We start from the raw sequence: 12,023 nt of genomic DNA, 5'->3' as shown, positions 1-12,023 counted from the left end.
ATCAAATTGGGGACTCTTCAAGCGCTGCTTTACAATAGAAACCTGTTCTGCCTTCAGCTGCCTCTTACCTACAAGGATTCAATGAGCGAGCGAGGAGCCCATTAAAGTTTCCTCTCCCCAGCTCCGCTTGGGCGCGACATACATTCCCAGCCAACTTTCCTGACTCTACGTCTTAGTAAATCCTTCCTGACAATAGTTAGTGACAAGCATGTCAGAAACAACAAACTCAGTCATCTCGATGGCTTATCAATAATTTAGGCCCTTCCCCCTCGCGAGAGCCTGTGTGTTTTGCAATAATGAAATATATGATTTTAAAAATAAATAATAAGCTGTTGTCAGCCCGATTGTAGCTGCGAGTTACGAATGTGATTGATTGATTGAACATTTGACTTCATCCGCTCGAGCGGGATCAAAGGGAGGCTCTTCCACCCGCCTAAGGCCACTAGCAATTTATTTAGAGGCTGTGTTCGGATCCCAGCAGGTAGCAATATTGGACTGAGGTACACAGAGAAGCAACTCTTTGAGGTTTTCTCCAAGTCCGAGGGAAGCAACAAATGAGATTTTTTTTTTAAGTTCATTAAATCATTAACCACTTAATCACTAAAAACAAGACATTATAAGCTTTCCCCTAAGCTGGGAGACCCGGGAACAGAAGGAGGGCTGCTTTGCCAAGATCCGGCGTTGGATGGTGGCCCTTTTTACACGCCGTGACAGTCTCTAATTTTTTATTTATATGGCACTGTATCTTTTTTTTCTTCATCTTAACTAATCAGTGTGGCAACAGCCACGCTGACATCCAAAAGTGACAGGTGTCTGAATGGCAATGAGGTGGCTACCCGACCGACCGCCGAGGTGGGGGGGGGAGACAAAGGTATGGAGGAGATGTTTGTAAAACAAATATTGCAACTGCTGGGCTGGTTGAATGTAAAAGCGTAAAAGAGAAAAGAAAACAGGATGTAAACTTGCTGGTGGGGTCAGAGTACACCCCCCGAATTCGGCCAGGGAAGAGCCCTTCTGGAGTTTTGGTGCCCAGGTGGCACAGGAGAGACTGTCCCTTCTTTCTCAAGAAGGGTCTGGGTGATTCTCTGTCCCGCACACTGCAGCTTCCCCGCGCTTTTAAAACCCCCGCAAGCGAGCGTTCTCCCCAAGTGCAGGGAGCTGCTCGGCATTCGAATGAGCGGGGCTGGCGAGGAGCTGGGTCTGGTCCCAACCGGGGCGCCGGGATAAAGGGGACAGGGTGTGAGGGCCTGAGGACATCCACCCGCAGAGGGATGGCCCGTCTTAACAAGAACAGGTTACAGTCCTTGCTGTTCCAGCAGGGGAATGGAAGAAAGGCAGCGTGTCTTCCCTCTCCAGCTCCCTAGTCCTGCGCTGTCTGACCTCAGGCAAGGCAATTTAATAATCATCCGAACGCTTTTGACTTCATAGGGCCTTTCATCCACGGATCTCAAAGCACTTCACAAACACCAATTCATTAACCTTCACAACCCAGCCTGGGGACAGGGGGTGGGCCTGTTTCCCCCTGTGGTGGGAACACTCAGCTGGAGGCACGCGGAAAGCAGCCCCTCCTTCAAGGTCACTTGAAAGTTGACCGGGAAGCTCAGGAGTGAGATCCAGAGCAGCTGGCACCAAGGCCGGTGCTACTGATGGGTGAGGCCTCAGTTTACCCTCCTTTGGGCCCTTGGGCTGGATTCCCACCTCTGATTCTCCAAACATAGAGTAAAGGGGCTGCACGTTCAGAAAGGGCTGGAAAAACAACGTTGCTTACATACCACAACTGGCCACGGGTTAACTACCTTCACATACTGGTCCCATTCACTCCCTGCAAAGATGCTGTGAGGTTCTACAAACCTCATTTTACAGGGGAGGGAACTGAGGCTACAGAATGTTAAAGAATTTACTGGAGGTCACCTAACTCATAAACAGTAGAGCTGACGATCTGCTTGTAGTAATAATAATAATAATAATAATAATAATAATAATAATAATTCATGAATATTTACTGCCACTCCCCAAGGCCACGCTCCTAAGGATTTGTTCATGGATCTCTCTGGGTCTATGATCAACTACATCCACTGAGCCTCTGAGCTGTAACAGGAAATGCTGAAGCCAGGAATGGCCGAAAACGTGGCTCAGCTTATCACAGAGCAGAAAGCAGAGTTAGCAGGATAAAGGAGTAGGTCTGAAAAGAGAGGGGGCATGGGGGAAGGTGAGTGGGATGCGCTCCTCGTTTTGAGAAAACAGCCTGGGTTCTGTCCCCACGTGGGCCACGGCCTCGGCATAGAGCTGGTGGGAGACGTCATTTCTGTCTGGAGAAACCTCAGCCTCTGGGTCACCATGGCAATCCCCAAACACACAGCTTTATTTTGGAACACAACTGTGCACGTTCCTCATCCATTGCAGGGGCTTAATAACGACAAAAACCTGCTCAGGGCACAGTCTGTTTCTCTTCATTTCCCCTGAAAACAGCAAACTTTGGTTGTTGCAGAAAACCAAGGCCGAAATATTCCGAAGCAGTGTCTCACTCATCCCTTCTCCCAAGTTCGTTCCTCTGCCAGACTTTTCCATTGCCTTTGCCTTTCCATTTGCAGAGACAAAAGAGAAAATTCTATAACTCCTGGCCTCCATCCAGGAACACAGAAGAAAATAAAGCAAGGTGAACAACAGGAAAGTGAAGGACCGAAGAACAGACTCAGTCCGGCCGGCGTGGCTCAGCGGTTGAGCATCGACCTAGGATCCAGGAGATCAGGGTTCGATTCCTGGTCAGGGCACATGCCCAGGTTGTGGGTTTGATCCCCAGTAGGGGGCATGTGGGAGGCAGCCGATCAATGACTCTCACCATTGATGTTTCTCTCTCTCTCTCCTCTCCCTTCTTCTCTCTGAAATCAATAAAATACATATTAAGAGAGGGGGAAAAAAAAGAACAGACTCAGATGAGAGGAGGCTGCTCACCGACCCCGCAGTGCAGGCCCAGTGTGTGAGGGCCGGACCTTTCTCCCCTCTTTCTCTTAAATGTCCAGCCCGTGGTCCAAATTCTTTGAATGAAAATGAAGGCTGGTAGAAGTTCAGAAAACTCCTAAACGGAAATGACTTGCCATGGAAACATACACTGAATCTTAAAAGACAGCTTCTGGTTGGACTCGTGATTCTACTTTGGGGACTCTATCCGAAGTTAATGACTTGATCGGAGTCCCCGGGAGGCAGAGCCTGAGACAGGGTTGGGGGTCAGCAAGCAGTTTCTCAGGGAGGTGGTCCCGGGAGGCATGGTGAGGGTGTGGGGACTGTGGGAGGCAGGGAAGAGAGGAAGCCAGTGGGTACACTGATGGGTAGGACAGTGTGGGGAGCTGGGGCTCAGTCCTGTGAGGACCACCTGACAGACGTGGCGGCCACACCTTTCAGGTGTTCCCTGAGGAACAAAGAAGGGCTCTGGAACTTGCACCCCCATTGGCTGAGGGTTGGTCAAGGACATCGACCCGGGTCTGTCCAGGCTACTCCTCACACACACAGGCTCCCACAGCCAGAGAACAAGTTCCTGCAGGTGACACAGAAAGCCAGCAGTCCATCCAGGGACAGTCTTCAGGCACCCCTGGGAAAGGCCCAGAGAAAAGTCAGGGATATCTGGGGGGGGGGGGAAATAAGCAGCATTACCTATAACAATGAAAATTGGAGGTGACTTGGATGTCCACATGAATGGGAGGGTTGTGCAAGTTCTGGTATATCTACTGGGTGCAATATTGCCCAGTGTTATTTTGCTCAATAATGTTACCATGTGCCACGTGTTCCCAGGGTCACTATGACAGGAAAGACAGAACCTGGTCCTTGCCTTCTAGCATGTATGGTCTCATTGTTTATGTGAGATTTGAAAAAACAGGGGCACAGGCCCTCTCATACCCTGGAACCAGGATCGTACATATAGCATGACCTTAATTCTGTTTTTCAAAATGCATAGACAAATAGACTGGAGGGAAATACACCAGATTGCTCATAATGGTTCTCTTTGGTTGATGGGCATTTCTTTGCTTCTTGGATTTCCGTTTTTACCATTATTTTTTATGAGATGAATGTATTCCTCTCACAAGGAGGAAAATAATAAACTTTATTTGAAAATGAGAGAAAAAGAAGTCACCTGCCAAGCAGACGGGAACTCAAAGCTGGCCCTTCTCACCTTCTCCCTATGCCTAACTTTTATGTGTGTCTACCATCCCTGGTTCCCCGTGGAATCTGGGACCAGCATCTAATGCAAAATAATTTGGGGCACTTCTCAGGCTTGGCCGGGGCCTGAAAGGAGCTAGCAAGCATCTCCTGATTAAATGTGAAGTTCTTAGGGCACCACAAAGAGAACGAGAAATAGCTCTTCCTTTTATTTTCCTTAAATTAATTCACGGAACTGTGAAGCCCACAGCCGTGTTGTCCAGGCTGGCTCCTCTCTACGCTGATTAGCTTTGATACCAGCCTTCAGTAGTTAGCCGGTGACTTGAGCATCAGCACATTTCCGGCTACTGTTAGAAACTTACCATCCCACTAGAGGGAGGGGACCTCCACATTGGGGAATTTTCTTGCCAATCATTCCTCTAGTAGATTCTTGAGACTTGGGGATGAAAGATTGTTAACTAAATACAAAGTGTTCTCGGGAAATGCTTTGAAAATGTAAAATGAGCTAGGCTTAAAGGGAGCAGAAATATGACTATATTCAAAATAATTTCATTTATTGGAGTAGTTAAAATTGGCCAAGGCCATCCTGAAATATTTTCCATGCAATTATAAAAAGTTAAACATCTTGGAAGACTTCTCCTTAGATTCTCCCCAACCCTTTGATTCTGAGCAATTTCTGGAAGATGGAAACCCTGAAGTCCTGGAGCCCTTCGTTAATTCAGAGTTTGGCTATAGGTCCAGGCTGCGGTGTGGCTCAGCTGCGTGGGGCTCCACTCTCACAGGGCTGCCCCTCGGAGTCATGCAACAGAGAGTGAGTCTGTGTCGCTTCAAAAATGATGTTCAAAGCAAGTTTTCTTGGCGATAGGGCTTTTGGAGATTTCATTCTGATGGACATGTTCAAAGTAAATGTCATGTACACCTGAGGATCGCGATGACTGGTCCTCACCCTCCCCAAAGTATGTTATTCATTGCCAGTTCCTTGGGATATCAACAGGTATTCTGCAAAAGAAAGTTTCCACGATTAAAATTTAAAATGAGTTTAGCAAAGGCTGGATAAGTCAAGTCAGGGCTTTCTACTGGGGGATTCCCCCAGGCCTTGAATATGCTGGTATCATGTATCTTTATGAATTTTCAAGAGAGCAAAGGCACATACCATGTTTGCAAATTTTTGAGCGCAGAAGTGCCCCCCTCTTCACTGCCCTTTCTGGTTTGGTCAGGGGACCGCGTACAGCTACAGCCTGCAGTAAGTCTGCCTTATGGCCCTGAAGCATCCTGAGGACCATTCCAGGCCAGTAGTTCTCAAACTTCCGTGTTCACCAGCCACCTGGAGAACTGTTCACACACAGTTCCCGAGCCTATCCTGAGAGATTCTGATTCAGCAGGTCATGCTGGGCCCGAGAAAGTGCATTTCTGGGTCCCTACATGATGTGGATGCTGTTCGGCGGGCACAATATTTGGAGACCTACTGATTTAGAGAGATTTAGTGATTCCTCAGAAAGACACAAAACCTGGAGACAAAAGGAGTGGTTTGCTAGTCACACAGCTTGTCCTTTGAGATACGAATGTCCCCGTTTTCCCATGAAATGCACGATGGGGAAATGAGACTTGATTTTTAAAGGCCAGGGTGGAGGGCCTAGAGGAGCAGATGAGAGCCCATCTGGGAGTGTATTGAAACCAGTCACAGAAGCTTCGCACAAGGGAGGAGTTGACTTAGGACAGGGTTGGGGCACGAGCTCTGGGGTCAGACAAACTGGCTTCAAAGTCCAGGCAAATAACCTACCTTGACCTTCAGTTTCCTCCTCTGTCATATGGGCATCATGATTTTTACAGCGGGAAAGTAGAAATCACTTAGCACCATGCTCCATGGCTGGCCCTCAATAAATGGGAGGGAAAAGACTTGCTTACTGGGAAGAAGGCAAGAACTGGGCACAGAAAATGAGGCATCGAGGCCAGACAACAGTTTACTACTCTACTGAGCACTTGGTCCAGTTCCCTTAAAATACTTTTGTCCAGGATTTGTTTCTTAATACAGATGTGATTAGGATGGATAGGCCCCTTAGTAGGCAACTGTGGAATCCAGGAGCTGGACAGCCATCTCGGAAACTGACAGGTCTCATACCTCCCCCAGAACCCTGCAAAGCTCACCATGACACACAGTAGGTGCTCATTAAACACCTACTGAAGAATCAATGTATTTGGTAGAGGGATACAACCAGCTTGACCCCAGGAGCCGCTCAACAGTACAACACTGAGATTTTGCTTTAGTTAGTGAAGCTTTTTCTTTTCAGAACAAACACACGAAAAATAAAACAAAACAGAAATAAAATCAGACAAGGCTTTGGTTCTGAAACACACTGAACAAATACACTTGGGTTATTATCTCAAGAAAAATCAATGCCTTTCCCATCCACCAGTGGATGAGCCTTCGGCGTTGACTTGGAAACACTGAAATCCTCCCAGCCTGAAGCTCTCCTGAGTCCACAGGCTGAGCGCGCACGTCCCCGCACTCCCAGCCGGCAGGGTGTGAACTCATTTCCTTCTTGGAGGGCAGAGCCATCGCTGGGGTAATAACGCACCTGGGGAGGCCTCTGCCTTCTGGCTAACATAGCAAGTGGACAAAGAAAACAGGAGGCAAAGCGGGCAGCTGTGGGGTGTGGGTTTGGGGGTGGGGTTTTGGATGATCGCAGGGAAGCTAAGCACAACAGGGAGGCTGGCCGAGAGCTGGGCAGGTACCTGGCTGAGCAGCAGAATCACCTGGGGACCTTTTATTTAAATTATTATTATCAAAATGATTATTTAATGACATTCCCAGGTCCTACCCTAAACTAGATTCAGAATCTCCACAAGAACTTGCAGGAAGCCGTTTCTGTTTCCGACCTATAGATGCCACTGCTCTGAGCTGTCTCCAACCTTTGCCACTCACCCGGGGTCTCGGGCTCGAGATAATTCCTCCCCAAGTGCTCCCCTTGAAGGAACAAGCTGACAAAACCTGAGAGGGGGGATGTTCTTTTACGCACATACAATACCAAAAAGGAGAGGAGCCAGAAAATTCTCAGAGACCCTCTCACGGCTGCAGCCACGTCTCTGTAAGTGCATCTTAGAAAGTGTTCATCTTCAAAAAGAATAACAAGTGATTAATGTAGAGAGAAGTGGGCCACGACGTCTGTTTAGAAGAATGCCAGGCTCCCTCCTGTTGGCACTCTGGTTCCCAGGAAGAAAAGCTGGGTGAGGGGGACCCTTTCGGTTTCTTGTTAACAAATGAGGGACCTGATCTCGCAGCCCGGGGAGCTGCGAACAACTCTGCCATAGGCTCCTCTCTGGCTGTCCCTGCTCCTCATGACAGAAACTCTCATTATGGAGGGCCCGTAGGCATTTTACACACAGTATCTCACTTAATTCCTACCAACTAGGTCAAGGTCACCCACCTGCTTTTGTAAATGCAGTTTTGATGGAGCACAGCCACGGCCATTCATTCCCGTATCACCTGTGGCTGCTTTACCACTCTAACGCCAGGGTCTAAAATGCTTATTATGTGGATCTTTACAGAAAAGGCCCCTGGAAAGGGTTGTTAGTCCCGCTTTACAGGTGGGGAGACACAGGCTCAGCAGGGCCAAGAGTGTTGCCTAAGATCGTTTAGGTTAGAAATCACGGCGTCAGAGAGGTTTGGGCCCCAGGGGCAACTATTCCTGCGCTTCTCCCCACCTTACATGCTACGGCCTCTTGCTGTCACATGTCGCACTGGTTTGTTCCTGCTAAATTTGTCAGCCAAGAAACACATGTTCATTTGCTCCCAAAAAGCGTCTCAGGCTGACCATCACACGGAGGCCTGCAGGGGATTCCGGAGGAGGCCCAGGGCCGTGACAATTCAGGCCACACCCTCTGCTCCCGGCCTGCCCAGAGCTCAAGAGAGGAACCATCACCCAACACGGACAGAGACAGCACATTAGTGTCCAGGAGACCAGCTCAGGGACACACTGACGGGGAAGAGCAAGAGAAGAACCAGGTAGCCCCAAGCCAAAGACAACAGCTGGCCTTGGCGGAGCATCACCCCGGGGAGCTTATCCTTAGCCCCGTCTCCGAGGGCAGGCCCACATTTGCCTGGCCAGCCTTCCTGCCCTTCCTGATGTCGTGCCACCTGTTGATATTGATTTACCTGTTGGCATGGCTCACGACTGTGCTGTCCTCCTTATCTGAGAACACACCCCTGGCTGTTGGGTTGTCATGTTGGGAAAGCCAAGAGTGTCTATTGGATTTGGGTTTGGGGTCGGGGCGGGGGGGGAAGCAAAGAAAGCTGAACAAACACGAGTAGAAATTTGGTGCTTGTCTTACACAGTAGCTGTAATTTTTCTGGCTTTTTAAAAAGTGAGAAACTCTAGTGTTCTATTCGCAGAAGCCATTCAATACCCCTTAAGAGCCTGTCTGAGTCAGCGAGAGGCAGTGAGTCTGCCGGTGAGTCATACTGGGTGTTGACTGAAGACTATCGGCCTGGCTGTTCACCTACCTGCCCAGCTCGCACGTCCAGCTCTGCCAAACACTGCAGGGCGATTCTGTCCACAGGCCTGTCGGATTCCTTTTTTCCACCAGCAGCTTCATTAGGAAATAGAGGCTGAGCATCCTTAGAGGCACTTTAAACATTGAAAATAATGAAGGAGAAGTCGCTGCAATTAACCAAGCCCTCGGCAAGAGGGTTTGAATAGTGAAGGAACTAATTATGTGCCCCAAGCACCCCCACACTGTATTCGCCACATCATCAGGCCACAGTAGTGTCTCCAAGCTGTGCATCTCACAGGACAGGAGTGAGACAGGAGTTCCCTTGGTGAATCCCTTCTCCATAAAGAAGGCCGGTTCTTGCAAGGCTGAGTCGGCAGTGGTTTAGCCACTATCCGTTCTTCCCCTCTTCCTTACTAAAACAAACAAGAGTTTGCTCAGATTGGCAATGTGCCAGATAAAAGAAGGCAGTTCCCAGTCTCCTTTGCAATTATAAATGGTCATTGAAATGTCTGTGGAAGTCAGATAGAGGCTTCTGGGAAAGCTGTCCTCTTATTTCTCTTTCTTCTGTCTAGAACATGGATATGATCAATGGAGTTCAGGCAGCCATCCTGTTATCATGAGGCAACCATGGGTGTGGAGTTCATGAGCTTAAGAAAGAACGAAGGAGGCCGGATAGCTGATGACCATGAAACTTCCATATGGCTGTGGGATTCCCAGCCTCCAGACTTCATGCTACATGACAGAAAAATAAACCTTTAATTACTAATTATAACCGTTCACTCAGCTGTCTGTTTCTAGTAGCAAGTCTAACTTTAACATATATAACGTACATTAATTAAGTTTCTACCTCTCCCACAAATCTTTCCAAGAGCCCCAAGAACAATTCAATTCCTGATTTATCAACAGGCATTTACTTAGTCCCCCCTGTAGGCCCAACCCGTGGCTCAAGGGGCAGTGAAAAGGTGAGTTTGCATGGTTCCTGACCCTGAGAGCACTTCCCTGCTCACCAGTTAGAATGAGCCGCTCTCTCCCCCTGAACTTGGAATCTGTGTTAGAGCTGCCTTGCAACCAAGGAATTGTGTAAGCTGCTAGAAGGCAGAGAGCCCGCCGTGTTCCTCTTGGCCTCTCCCGCCGTCCCTGGCACGATGCCTCTCAGTGTTTGCGGCAGAGGCGTATAAAAGTGGAATCTTCAGCACAGCACAGCTCTTTTAGCATCTGCCCACATCTCGCAGTCAGCACACAAAGAGTTGCCCTGCTTTGATTCAGGGGTCACTGGTGACGCCGGTCTTTCATCCAGTCGCGTGCTTAGGGTCTCAGACTCCCGTTCCATCCTCACCATCCCCTTCACGTGTGATGCGGAGGAAGGCGGGGCTTCCTTTCTGTTCTGACTCTGCCTCTCCACCCCAGCCTTGCTTCAGGCATGACCTTGACAGCTCGGCCAGGGCCCAACACCCTCACACAATACACATACTTCACATCCTGCAGCCTGGCCACATGTGTTCGGGGTGAAGAAACCATCAAATCTGCCAGGCAGTGGCCCATTCTATCAATTGTGGATAATCCCTAAGTATCAAAGGTTTCATCAGAGAGGAGCCAGTGGGCCTCTGATGGTACGCCACTGAGGGTCATTTTTAGTAATGGAATTGTGGGCTAAATACACCATCCGTCTTTCTCCAGCCTCCTCAAACGCTTTAATGTGCCAGTTCCCAAGCCAGTCATGACCGAGGCAGGGTATCTGCCAGGTCCTTACCCTGGCCAGCTGGTGAGGGGGGCATTAGTCTTGCTGTCCAGGCCCAGGTTATGTTGGAAAGAGGTGGGGTTTGAATACCAGCTCCATCGCTTTCCACCTCTGTGACTTTGGATGAACGACTTAACCACACTGTCAGTTTTCTTTCCTGTAAAAAGGAGATAACATATCGGCCTTACAGAGTTGTCATGAAGATTAAAGGAGTTGATGCATAATAGCCCTTAGGACATGGCGAGCTCACAAGAAATGGTCACGGTCATCATCAGTATTATTGAAACTTGGCATCACCTGTTGCTACAACTGTCTCGTAACTTGGTGAACATTAAACATATTTAATGCTCTAGTGTTGATAAAGGATCCCAGATAGATCTTCTTTGGGGGGGTAATTTTTTACAAAACAACCTTTTCACTTATTTTTCTCAACTCCCTACTTTATTTTTCATTCTTCTCTCTGGTGATATTATTTGTCCGTTAGGTCATTCGAAACAATAAAATTTCAATCCAAGCTCTCACTCTGACACCCTCGCTCTGGGCATCTTCACCACCCACCATCCATCCGATTGGGCCAACCTGCTGAATGTCTTCTTTTATGAAGTTTACAGTAGAGGGTCAAGTTACCTGCCTGTGTTCTTCCCAGGATGCTCCCTCCCGTGGACGTGTCTGAGGTGCAATGAACAGGCAGAAACATAAAGATGCATGTGGGAATAAATGTGTAAATGTATTTAGACTTTATTTGGGGAAACTGGGCCTTTTGCCACCATCCAAGTTCAACAGAGATGGCTGTGCAGACCAAACAGTGGTTGCTCGTTGACACCAAAACCCATTTGCAGCCCAAATTAGACACAACAAATCTGGGAAAGAATTTTTAAAAATCCAAACCTCGCAGCCCACCCCTCACCCCAGCCTCTGTAAGGCGTGTGAAATGAAAGGAACTATCCATGCCAAGAGGTGGGAGGCCAGAGAGGATTCCTCCTTGGGCTATGGCAGGTGAAAAACACATTTGCTAAAGCCCAGTGAGTGTGTGGGGGGATTGGGCCAGATAAGCTGGGAGGGCAATGGGTCAAGGCCCCTGGTGTTGCCTCCCCTCTATTCCCACTATGAAAAGCCGTCAAACCCGAGGGCTGGGTCATCCCTGCCAACGCTACTGATAACAAACAGAAAAACTTAAGGGCTCAGAGCCTATGAGTCTGGGTGAGACTGAGCACTCAAAAGCCAGAGAGGGACATCAGCAAGCGGAGTGGGTGGCCTGAGGCCAAAGAGCTTGGGGCAACTGTGGTGGACCAGAGACAGCAAGCCCTGCAGGAGAAGAGAACCTCCCCTCAGCCAAGCAGCACTGTCTATGCAACCCTGGCTGGTGGTAACTGTGGAGAAACGTAGGTCTAGGGTGGCCGGATCTTCAGATGGTTTCAGAGAGGCTATAAAAGCTGATTTTCAAACGCTGGCAATGATTCAACACATCGTACAATGCTGTGTATGGGCTCGAAGCAAACAGATCTGCCCCTGGATCCAGTTTGCAGAACAGTTCGAGTCTGGATTCGTGGTGGGGGCTGACTTTTATCTCACCTCTGAAGCTCGGAGATTCTGGGGGTGGGCTGAGAGCCCACTTGTATCCTCACTCACTCTCTGCCCAGAT

General features: G+C 48.8%; 1 long non-coding RNA gene across 1 annotated transcript in view; it reads left to right on the top strand.

Moving 5' to 3' along the window:
- LOC308567350 overlaps positions 1-9,363 on the top strand; it is a 43,495-nt gene extending 34,132 nt beyond the window's left edge. Inside the window, exon 4 of the long non-coding RNA XR_014000294.1 lies at positions 9,216-9,363. This is a non-coding gene — a long non-coding RNA (uncharacterized lncRNA). The remainder of the gene's footprint in view (positions 1-9,215) is intronic.
- The last annotated feature ends 2,660 nt before the right edge of the window (positions 9,364-12,023 follow it).

The sequence above is a fragment of the Miniopterus schreibersii genome, assembly GCF_964146895.1.
Source record: "Miniopterus schreibersii genome assembly, chromosome: 14".
Classification (NCBI taxonomy): Eukaryota; Metazoa; Chordata; class Mammalia; order Chiroptera; family Miniopteridae; genus Miniopterus; species Miniopterus schreibersii.
The sequence above is the reverse complement of the archived record's forward strand: the minus strand, read 5'-3'. Positions and strand labels throughout refer to the sequence as shown.